This window comes from Tauraco erythrolophus, chromosome 6 (genome assembly GCF_009769465.1).
Source record: "Tauraco erythrolophus isolate bTauEry1 chromosome 6, bTauEry1.pri, whole genome shotgun sequence".
Classification (NCBI taxonomy): Eukaryota; Metazoa; Chordata; class Aves; order Musophagiformes; family Musophagidae; genus Tauraco; species Tauraco erythrolophus.
This window is the reverse complement of record NC_141470.1, coordinates 39,270,030-39,283,106: the sequence shown is the minus strand read 5'-3', so window position 1 is coordinate 39,283,106 and position 13,077 is coordinate 39,270,030. Positions and strand designations below refer to the sequence as shown.

The 13,077-nt window shown below is 34.5% G+C and overlaps 1 protein-coding gene across 1 annotated transcript in view; it reads right to left on the bottom strand.

The window, feature by feature from the left end:
• DPH6 (diphthamine biosynthesis 6) overlaps window positions 1-13,077 on the bottom strand; it is a 222,895-nt gene that overhangs the window by 199,425 nt on the left and 10,393 nt on the right.

The window sequence follows — 13,077 nt, the reverse complement described above, 5'->3', positions numbered from 1 at the left end:
CAGAGCAGACATTTGCACAATAGGCTGCCCACTATTGAGCTTTCTTACCCGTTACAGAGAAGAAACTAAGTGTGGCCTTCCCACAAACACCTTTGTCTCATTTAACAGAAGCAAAATATTTATATCAGGCTTTCAACCTGAACTGCTACTGTTTTATTGACAGATGTTAGTTTTTAAACTGAGAAGTCTTCACGGTCTCTATGTTTTAAACCGTGTCTCCTGTTCACACTGCATATTATATTATCATACAGTCACACTGTGACTGTATGCTTGGGAGGAAGAGGTCAAGGATCTCAAACCCATTTTCATTTGAAGTACTAAAATAATGTAAGAATTGCAAGTCTCAGTCAAGAGTTGTTAATAAGATACAATTAACAAATTAGGTTGAATGTACTTTTTATGTTTTAAATGTACATACCAACAAGAATGCAACATCCTGTCCAACATGCCAACTACTGAAATATACTAAGTGACCAAAGAGAAGGATGAGTTCCACACTTCTCTGAAATAAGAAGTTAGAGATGACCCTTGCTTAATAAAGACACAATTGCATAATTAAGAAAGTGAAAACTTTTATTCTAATTAAGTATGGACAGAGCATCTTCTGAACAAGAAAGAAACAACAAAAACCTTGGGGAGAAAACTAAATCTGGATGGATTCTGTGTGATTTCAGTTCAAAGGAGAGACTGTAAATGATAATACTTTCCACTCTAAAGGAATCAAGACGACTTAAAACCTGATTATCAACTTTGAGAAACACTTCTATATAGAAGGTCTCAGTTCATAAATGGAAGTTTCTAAATACACTTCTCAAAAAAATACAACCAAAGGTATCATGTATGTTTAAAAACTGAAAACCTGACTGCCACCTTACCAGAAAACTGCAGGTTAGCTGAACGAGAGAATGGGAAGCAGAGGGAGATAAACTTTCTCATGCAATCTTAGCGTAAATCACTTAAAACATAGTTTACTCTTCATTTCTTCAGTTAAGGTATTTTACAAACAGGCTGCAATTGTGCTATCCTCTTAGCATATCACAAATACACGCTCAGAGCTTGTTAAGTGGAGCAGGGAAAAAATTCTGACAGACTTCAAAAGTGATGGAAAAGAAAATTCCTAGGAACTAGGAGTTGAACAACACTTGCTACAAACCAGTATGTCAGATCACTGACTGAAAACAAGCCTGGAAGCAGGATCCTCCAGCTTTTGAATTTCTTATAGATTTAAGGATTTTTATTTTTTTTAACATCATATATTGCTTTTACCAAAATACAGAAAGTCTAATACCTGGAAGACTTCTTATGCTTTTGCAAATTTGACTTCATGCTTAAGTTTGAAGTAGGTTAACTACTGTTACAGAAAAGTGAAATAATAGAGCAGGCTAGTCTAATAGTCTGCTAATATACAGTACATGACAATATCTGCAACACTGCCTAATGCACACTTTAACACTGAGGAAAGCCAAGTACGTCTTTGAAAATACTTAACTACATTATTTTGCATTTCTACTGCAACAACGGTCAAGGAAAGAGTAGTTCCTACTCTATAATGCACTATACGCATATCATATAACGTAGCAAGCTCTCTCTTTAGTTTGTATTTCCCAGGAATATTCTGGCAGCCAAAATTCTGACAGCCTGGCAAAATAATTACTGAGAACATGAATATTCTGAGGCTGGAATGACACTGATATAACGGTATCAGGAGCAGTTGATAATAACACAGCACTAAGAATACTTACCAACTGAAGGAGCAGCAACTATAAGGTAAAAGAACAAAAGAATCGACCGAACCAAAATTCTCAGTGAAACCCCCAATCATCCCACGAATACAAAAATCTAGCTTCATACCTATGAAGCAGCAGCAGACTGCCAACTAGAGATGATATTTCTGCAACATGAAATGATAGACTTTCTACTGCACAGGAGACTCTTCCCCAGCTTTCTCAGGTGCCCGGTCCAACGTGTGTGTGTGTGCGCAAATCTGGTTTAGATCTTTATAGATTCACTTCAAAAATATTGGAAAAAAATAATGTTGGAGAATCAAGAAATAAAAAGTTAGGAGAATCACGCTCCCATGCAACCCTTTTGTTTAGTTTCCTTCTAGTGAGTTTTGTGATATAATCTTTAATATAATAAGACTACAAGCTGCTTTTCCAGCTTATTTGAAGTACAAGATAATACAAAGGAGAGCATGAAAATGTGCATTTGCCATTTTCAAATTCTCAGCTGCCTGAATCTGCAACTAATACAATAAATTTAATATTATATATTCACATAGCTTTCTAGAGCAACTACCTTTCAAAAGGTGTCAACAGTTACCACATCACGTGGAACTGGATGCTCTGGGAAGACAGCATAGGTCATCAAGCTCTCAAAGCAATTTAAACAGGCATGGGGAGAAGCAGAATTTTTTCCTTTTTTCCAGCTGACGATTTCACACAAGTGCTCTCGTCTCTGTGTGCAGATACAATAGTATCGCTAAAATTCAAAGAATTTTTTTTTCAAGTGTTTATTATATAAATGATTTATCACTTAGGGAATGAAACTGGGTATTTTCAGCTCATAAGATAAGCATTTAGGAAAAGCCACTAACTACTGAAAATTGGAAAATTAGGTGTTATGCAACTTAACTGCTGAAGTCATGCTGCTCCACAAAAAGTTAGTTAACACAATAGCATCCTTCCACTTTGAGAAACTGGGTACTTGCTGTCAAAATATTAAAACCATCTTATAACTAATAGCACAGATTTAGTATTAAAAAGAAGATCTAACTCTCAGGGTAAATCTTCCTTTGAAAGCATTTATTGATCTTCCCTTCACAGCACCGTTCACCATATCTGTAAAGCAATACTTTTGAGAATGGTGATGTAAGCAATGAATAAGTCACAATGACAAGTGGGTAATAAACAATGGCTGACAGACCTTCCCTAAGAACACAGGACTGGTCTCCAAAGAGTAAGGAAAATCCTAAATGCGGCAAAAAGCGTTATTGTAGTACAAAAACATCAAAATTACTGGAAATCTGTAGACATCTAAAGAAAGTTAAGGAATGTGAAGAAAAAGAAATACTGGACTTTAAAAAACAAACAGTAGCAGAAGGAAACATGACTACATGAACAGGAAAGACTAGTAAATTAATACCAGCAACTACAAACCAACAGTTGTCTAGCTCTATAAAATCACAACCATTACATGTTAAACTCATGTACTACAAAATATTATTCATCTATGCACATTAATCCCTTCTTTGTGCTGGTACACTGGCCAGGAAATACAGAAACTGAAGAAAGCCAAGAAGACAAAGCTACACCAGGTAGTTCAATGCACCTACTTGGATGACATATTCTGTAATAAACTGTGCCTTCCTGAAAGACAATGGTATCACTGTTCTGGACACCAAAAGTACATTACAAAAAAAAAGGGCCAAAACCCATGAAATATAGTATGCAGTACAACTTGTTGAGTCACTATGTAAGCAGAACAACAAAAGAAAAGAAAACAAAAACAGAGGCTGTGGATAACACAGAAGACAGCAAAACAAGATGCCCAAGGAAAGTAGAAGAAACAGGTCCATAAGAAAATATTTCAAAGGAAGAGTGTTCATTTGTTTTTAGTCCCTAACTCTTCAGTATCTACTGACATTTCACAGTCGTTTTGAAAACATTATCTATACTTCCTACAGTTATAAAAACAGACAAGTCATCCAGTAACCAAGTAAAACCTGAATACTCTTTTTTTTCTTTAAAAATACTATGCTGTCAAAGATTCTCTCTCATGTAATCAAGTTCCATAGAAAGAAAGAAGGTTTTAAAAGTAGAAGAAAAAAAGTCTTTAAAACAATGTCCTGAAAAAAAAAGAGATCTCAAAACTTAAATTTAATCATAAAGACTGCCCTGGGGTCATAAACAAAGATTCTTACAAATGTCTCTAGTGAGAAAAGTCAGTACTTCTTTTTGTTATAGAATCACAGAATCATAGAATCATAGAATGGTTAGGGTTGGAAGGGATCTCAAAGATCATCTAGTTCCAACCCCCCTGCCATGGACAGGGAAATCCCCAATAATGTTTCATTGTAGATTGCAGTATTTATTTTTCTTCTCGTAATTAGTGTTACAGCATAGGCAACTTTTAACCAAGTAAATCAGAGTAGATATTTATTATTTTCTATAAAAAAGACGTTCCAAATATTCAATCTCCAAAATATCTTTTGCTATTTTGCAATCAAAGAAACACTGAAAATTAAAATTAAGATGACCTTCAGAAATAACATTAAGTACTCTGCATCAGCTCAGATTTTATGAAAGGATTTTTGAAAATTCTTTAGTGATCATTCTTAAGCAAGTTATTTGAAAACAAGTATTTTCAACTACAGATTTATCTTAAACATATATTCTCCTTCATTAAATATTTCAGACAGCGATCACATAATCCAACTAGATGAAAAGAAGTGAGGTATTTTGGAGGGAGGTAATGATTGTAGGATGGGGTAAAATCATCATTGACATTTAACTAAAAGAGAAAAGTACATGGACTAAACAGGACCATTTCTATAAACATCTGCAGTGGCTGCTCTGTCACTTCTTTGCTCAGTCTTGGTAAATTATGCCAGCTCTCAGTAGAGAGAAAAGCTGTCATGTATCATCTTCAATAATGTAATCTACATTTATCACTATTTTAGTTATGTTGAATCTTAATTTCCTAGTTCATTGCAAGAAAATACACCTTATTCATTTTCCCAAATATCATCTTATCTGTCTCAAAGGTTGCAGTTTAAAACTAAATCCTTCTCTCACTGCCAACCAGATCACACATCACAAATCACCTGTATTTGACTTCATTAAAATATTATTTTAATTAAGAATTCATTTTCTAAGCAAAATCTCCACTGATTTGAATGACAGATTTGTCTAAAAAGAGTGAACTGCAATGAAGTTCCATTGAAAAGATTAAAATCATATCTGAAGTAGTTATTTAAAATATAAACTTGTATTGCCTCTTTTTCTAATACTCAGTTTCTGCCCTTTCTTCATGAAGTAAACTTTCAAGATCACTTTAAAAATTATAACAATCCATGGTTTGGCCAAAATAATGCTTGTTTTACTATAAAAAAATTCCACATGCATGAAGAAGCTCATTGACAGAAACGAAACCAAAACTCCCCAATATTTAAGATTAGCAATAATTATGCAATTAGTGCAAGAATTAAGCTTGCTTCAGAGTTGCAGTTAAATTTAGAGTTAAGTAAAGTCATTTTGTCCAAATTTAACCTTACTTTCTGCCAGTAGAGTAATAGTTGCTTTACTCAAAAACCATGGCTCACCTTTTTAACTTCTGTAATTGTTTTATGTTAACTGACAGTAAATATGGGGTATTTTCTGGATTAGTCAGTGCAAATTATGCCATAATAGTTGCTTCCTCCAACAACGCTTCAGTATATCAAAATCTCACAGTAAAAAATAAAGATGTCATACGACTAGAGGGTAGAGATTACCCTTAAAACAGGCAGACAAAAATCAAAGCTTCTACACACTACACTCCTGAAGCATCTCACCTCTTAATTTAAATTTAGTCTTCATCATCATTTATTACCAGATCTCAAACATTGCAAGGAGTGGTTTGTGATGTACTATTTACTCCAACAAAATTCTTATCACTTGTTACACAGAAGAAATGGTCTTCAGGAGTAGAAAGCTGATGCATTTATCTATCCGCTGTTCAAAACGAACTAAGACATGTGGGCAGTCATGTGTTTTACACAAATCATTAGAGATACAGGAATGTTTTGAATAGCCATCAATGGTTACATCATTAACTATAATTTACTGCAACAACTTATGATTTTCATTTCATAGAAGTGCATTAAGAGTGTGTTCTACACATACATTAACACTCCCCACCATAAAATAAAGCCATTTAACTTTTCACAGAGTGACTTTTATGATGCTGTTACAGAAGACACTAATCGTAGTTAAAGCATTTATTTTTTAAAAGGTCATGCATTTTTATTGCAGTTTATAATATTTAAATGGCAGCATATGAGTGTGAATGTGCATGTATGTGAATGTGGGGAATGTGTGTGCAATACTGAACCCATCCAACAAGTTCTGCAGAAAACATAGAATAAAAAGTTATCTGCATATTAAGATATAATGAGGTAAAAGAGAAATCTAAATTGTAAATGAGTGTTGGAGACAAATCAATGCTAATGAAAACAATTACTTCAGTCACTGTGTGAATTAAAACAACATCATTAATAAAGCTTAGGTGTTCTGCTGGTGCTAGTGAGCATGTCTTTAGTCCCTAGCAGATCATGTAAGTCCCAGTTTAGGAGAAGCAGCAAGCACAAAGAAAGTAAGATTAAAATTATTATGGTTTGAAGCTCCACTTCAAACAAAAAACTTCAGAAAAGCCTACACAACTCGGAAAATCCCATCCAGTTTTAATGACTGCCCTGAATGCCTGATTAAATTTCAGATTTTCACCAGGTAATGACAAGAGAGTTTATAAACCTAAAAGATGACTCAGAATAGTCTCTTTTGTTCCCTTCCTTGCATGTAAAACAGCCAGTGAAAAATCAAAAGGTTTCCTTAAGAAAAAAAGGGCTTTTGTTTGAGCTAAAAATAAGTCTAAACATCCTGTTCTTTACCTGAATGCTCAAAACCAGCTGTAGGTAGTAATCACGAAGGGAGAAACTACAGAGGGCACTGTTGTATCAGTTATCAAGAGTTACAATGGTGACGGGGCTCAAGAACAGAAGACTGTCAGGAAAATAAATAACTAACTAAAGAAAGAATCCGGAGTTAGGAGAGCATGCAAATGCACTAAACCTAAAACAATAATAAAGCAAAAAGACTGAAGCTGAATTTCTGAAGGAAAATGGACTGAAAAAAAAGTTCACGTAACAGACTGTCAAGCTGATAGGAATACTGCAGCACACGCATTTGGCATTTTCCTTTGTAGCACCTTCCACGGAAAAGGTAACTAATCATAGCGGCGCCTTATCCTTTGCAAACAGCAACCTATTACTGGAATCCCACACATAATCAATATGAAAATGAGTGATGACTGTTATGCAATTCTTCCACAGGCAGAATTTATCAACAGAAAGAAGATCTCCATACTGTACGATCCTTTCACAATGTAAAAGGCCAGTTCTGTTTTATTCCTTTTCATAATGACAGTTACAAATCAATCATTTCTATTTTGAAAATGGTACGTTGGTGCAGTATAAACCAAATGAAATCCCAGCCTTTCCAGAAGAATCACCTTTAAACATACTGATCAGAAACAGTAAGTGTCCAGTTGAAAATAATGCAACCATGCAATTGCTGTAGGTATGACATTTCATATCAAAGGGAGGGGGGGGGGGGTTCAATAAATCAGCTTAAATAACTTAGCAATTGTATAAGATAGTAAAATGATTTTTACATAAAGAACAAGCTTCAGAGACAAAAATATTTATGAAGACAAATTTGATTAATTTTTACTGTTCATTTATACGAAAGCTTGCCTGTCCCTGATTGTATTTTATTAGAATTAACACCAATTACATTTCATTACACACTAATAAATTTTCAAACTTATATTAGTGTTGCTTAATGAGAAGTGTAAATAATATAAAGCAGTCAGCTACCTCAGGACAGAATAAGATGATTTTTTTTTCCTTTCTTATCCTTAAAAAGCGTGATGAAGATGTCAAGTAAGAAACCAAAGGACTGAAATCAGATATGGATAGTACCATCTATTCAAATGAAACTGTAGAGTAGGAAGGTGTTGCTTTTTTTCAACAATCTGGTGGCAAAACCCACAAGCAGCACGTTTTACACTACTACAGCAAAAATCACAGGACTTTTATGACCATTGACTTGAATTCACATTTGAAGATGAAAGGCTACACGGAAGGTATTTTTGAACTAAGCTAGGCAATAACTTCAGAATAAACCAGAGAATAAATGTTAACAGAAAAGATGCTCAAGCAAACAAAACATCTACCAGAAAATTGTCTACAGCTATGTGAATGAATGAACAAAACAAACAAAACCAAAACCACAGACTGTGCCTGTGGATACTCACTCACAAGCACATGCCCAAGAACTGTGATGGTAACTGTGGAGGACTTGTATCTCTAAGCATGCAAAAACGGACAGAGGTACTACATGAAAGGAAACGCCACAGAAAATAAAAATCCAGTATTTTTTTTTTAAATTGCAAAACCAGACATCACAAATATATTTACCAAGCAACACCCCAGTTCCTTCACAGACACTGACTTGGAATTTCTTCTAAGTGATTTAAGCAATTGTTTCAAGCAACTTGTTAATAAAAAATAAATAAAACCAAAAATTAATGTGCATGTCAGAAATGGGTTTCATCTAGGTTTTGCCATCTTTGGCTTTGAAACAAGCCCTGTATGTGCAATGTTCAGGGGAAGAGTTCACTAAATTTCAAATTCATATATATTCCATCTTTAGCCTAATTCTGTTTCTAAATCAGAATTATTTTTAAATTGCTGAACATACTATCAGTCTAGTAATCTGTTTAGCTCTTGGTTTTTATCAGCATTGTTTCTAACAGTCCAGTTTTGCTAAAATAAAGTTTAATCTTATTATATTTTTTCCAGGTATTAATAAAATTTCACTGTTATGACTTTTATACTCCTTCTGAAGCGTCTATGATTGCAGGCAGGTAGGCAGGTTGCATGCATGTAAAAAACAGCTAACAGCTGTTAGATACACAGTGTTAATCAAAGAAATACATATTAACCTACTAAATATACACTATGATACTAGGCTAAAACAGGTGAAGTTCTCAAGTTAAGACACGTTTATACTATGTAAAACTTCACTGCATTTTAACTCAGAAATGTTGTAGTTCATTCCCACAGGTGTGCAATGAGATCCAAATGGGACTGTTGCTGAGGCTGTTGAGTCTGTGCATGTCACTTAAATAAAATTCAAACCACAAAAAAAGTTTTGATAACATTTACAAAACTGACTTAAACATTTTAATGTATTTTTCCATTTAACTACAATACTGAATGCCAAAATGTTATTAGATAACTCTCTAAATATTCAAGATATTTAACAAGATATTTGAGGTGCCTTTCTCCCCATGCAATACAGCACATTAAAACCAATTTTACGATCGTAATTTATTCAAAGCTTGATTATGTGCAATAGCTGCGAGAAGAAATACAGCATTGTTGATTCATATACAGGCATTTCACTTAACTACATTGGATAATAGCAGTTCTCCTAAAGGAGTATAAAAGCAAAGTGATTAGAAGTGATTACTGTTAATTAGCATTCACTTTACATTGATAGGGATGAACCTTTTCTGTGCTGAACAAATGGAAAGCTTTTATCTGAAAGTCTGCCAAACCTGGTCAAGGTAGGCAGTGAAATAAAGTGTCAGTGACCAGTAAGTAGAATTCAAAACCACAATAACAAAAAGGCAAAACAAAATCTAAGGATGTATCATCATCCAATTAGTGAGATTCAGTTTTTAAACAGGAAAAGGTTTGAAGGGAATGAGTAAAACTGGAAACTCATACTTCACGTTCTGCAATCTCACTGATAAAAGCAGGAAATGTGTGTTTATCAAACTTGCTGCGAGTGCACGGTTCATTTGGCATCCTGTAAACAATGCCTGGCTGCCCATTTCCAAATGCATGTGAGAATCTTGCAACTCAGAACATCATATTCAGCAGGCAAGGTCACACTAGAGATGCCCTGGAAATGGGAAATTAGGAAAACCTGGCAATCAGAGGTTTAAAGCTGACCAGAACAAGCCCTCGGGCTTGCTTACCATCTTTCACCACTAGCCTGACTGTCTCTGCTTATTCAATATTAACACAACAAGACTGAGAGTGAGTGAAAACAACTCCACACACCTAACAGGGAGAAATACAGTGACTTTTTTGTTTACATAAAGCTCAACATTTCTCACGGTGAGAAACTACCTCAAAGATGTTGCTTAAGATCCCCTTCTGGAAAAAAAAAAAAAATGACCCTTCCTGAACAGTTCTGATGAGGCATGGAGAATGACAGGCTGACAGGCATCCTGTTGATTAAAAAATTTCCTTGTTCCCATCTCATTTTAAAATCCAAACTACAAAAAAAAAAAAACAACCCACACAAAAACAAAAACCAAAAAAACCCCAACCCTAAACAAACCCTGTCTTGTGAACGGAACAAGTTACATAATTATTTTTACAATGCTTAAAGCACTGCCAACTATGCAATTACTTCTTACCCTCTTCCCTTAATTCACACTCTTATTCAGTGCTGATGACAATGGTCATCCCCTAACTGGAGAAAGCTACGGAGCCACTTCAGAATTAATTACGAGAAAAAATAACAAGTCAATTAAAAAAAAAATAAAATCATAGAACATGATGGGTGCAAAGGGACAATTAAAATTTCAAATTCTCACAGATAAAAATCTAGTCATTAAAAAAGGTAGACGAATTTAGCCTATGCCACATGAAAAACCACAGCAAATATTTTGTCTCAAAAAACCCACAAACAGCACAGTTTAGTCAGTGTAGGTAGCCACTTCATACAATCTCTAAAAGTTCATATTTAACTTTCATGTCTAAAGGCAAAAAGAAATGTGCTAAGAGAGATGGTCTCCAAACGTTCATCTAATCAACATGAATAGTAGAGGGCCCAAAAAATAAATTCCATTGTTGTACCTATCACTGCTCCCCCTAACTGAGCACTGAAGATTTTTTTAGGATGTTTTTTTCAATACTGATGTTATAATTTCACTTGCTGTACATAAATTCTATCTTTCAATTGCTGCATTATATATAAAATTAATTTATCAAAATATCAAGGGCAATATTCTTAATTTGCAATAATCTTAAAATATAGGGGAAAAAATTAAGGAAGAGTGATTATTTTGGAAATTCAGCATAAAGACAAATACCTCTTCCCATAATTCTATCGTTTTCAAAAATCTTGCGAAATATACCTTTGAGGATCTACAAATAATTCAAATTTTAATAATAATAAGGATAATAACAGATTTTCTTCAACTGAAAACATGGGAAATGATAACTAGAATAGAACTGTTCTGCACACTTCTAAACTCTGAATCCCGTAAGTAAGAGGAGGAAGCTACCTACTTTGTCTGAACTTAAAAACCACAAAAATTGTTTGCTGAAGAGCATGCTGGAGTCCTCAGATTACAGATTCTTGAAATCAATCAGCATTCCATAATGAATAATATTTAGATCTTTCAGACTCCTAAGAAAATCTGCAAACTTTATTCGTATGAGTTAAGAGCACATGATCAGTCTTTATCATGTAAATACACTATCACTGAAGGCTGGGGGACTACTCAGAGCTGATTAAAACAGTCATTTGGCTTCTAAGTGTCCATTTCTAAATACTTTACTGTCTATTTTAAACACATTTTATAACAGTGAAGATAGTGAAGCAACACCTGCAGTAGAATACGACCTTACATTTACTCACATATTTTTCCTGATGGGACCATCTAGATGTTTGGCTGTACAAAAGCCACAGAAAGTCCGTCATCAGACTGAATCTCAGAACTTATTTTACCTATCGGCCACAGTAGCTATATTCTGAAGAGTGAAAGAAAGACTGTTTCCTTAGCATCGAAGAGTGTTAGCAATAATGAGGAACTGAAAGGTTTCTCTTCTGTGAGGGAATTATTCCCTATCCAAAGGCCGCAGAATAACCTTGTATTTCATCCATTCATCTCAAAATGCTGAAGAACTCTTTCCTGAAGAACTCCAAGTCTTAAAGAGTTGCACTGAACAACGATAGGACCTAAGTTATCTCTATTCCATCTGAACCTGCACAAACGGGTTTGTCTGAGACAAAATATCATCTTAAATAACATCTAAAATTGCACAGCTATTGCAATTTTAGCTCTGAGACAGGAACACTTCCTGTCTTCAGTAAACATCAGTCTGGTCCATTTCAAAAATCACGATCCTGCCCTTAAAGGATAACTAGTGAATCTAGGAGTCACACTGTATGAATAAGCTCATTGTTGCTATAACTGAAAACCATGTTACTTATTCTTAGTAACTGACTTAGTTATAAGATCATTGCTCCAGAATGTGAGAATATTTTAGAAAATAAATTTTCTTTCTCTCTCTTTCCATGTTACTGATAAAATGAAATAGTGCCACAAGCAAAGACTATTATTATTCAAATGTTTCATACATCCAATATATCCAACATGAATTCTTATTTTTCAGCCGATGATCAATGGATATCATAATTAATAATCCTTCAGTCCTGAGATCCAATATATTAATTTCTTTCAAGTGTACTGTTTGGTTTTTTGTGAGCTTGCAGGTTCTGAACCCACAAAGCACACCACGAAAAGAACTCTGGCAGAAATAATAACATGTTAAGAAAATGCACTGAAAATCAACCTGGATGCTTTATAATATACACAGGAAAACTATAAATAGAATCAATTTTTGAAATATTAATTTCAAAAAACTCAAGTACTGAAAAATGTTATTGAAAAGTTGAAAAAACAGAAGAAAAAAATGTTTTTGTCAAGATCAAGATTCTACAAATTACTCCATCATTGGAAACTTACCAAATAAAGGCAAAGCCTTCACAGAGCAGATAAGGCAAGAAACTTGGAAGGGGACAGAACTGTTTACTGAAACTCAGAACTGAAACAAATTATCTTGCATTGGTTTGGATAGTCTGGAAGCTGCTACAACCACTGCCCTAAACAAAAGTTTAGCCATAGTTCCCCGAGATACAAAAACCAATCCAACGTTCAATCCATCTAATACCACTTCTGTATGTGCTTGCATAAAACATCAATGTATTATTTGGACAAGATCATAATGCCATTGAAAAGGGGAGGGAGCAGTTAAATATGCCTATATCAACAAGTATGTTGTAGGAAAGTTTCTTAAAAATGCCTCCATGCTCCGGCCTTTCCAATCACTAAAGGGAAAGAAACACAGCTTTCCCACACATTTCCTGGTTGCAAAGACAGCACCATGGTAAAGCCCCGAAGGATAATTCAGATAACTAAGAAACTCTAGTACTTACACACTTCGCT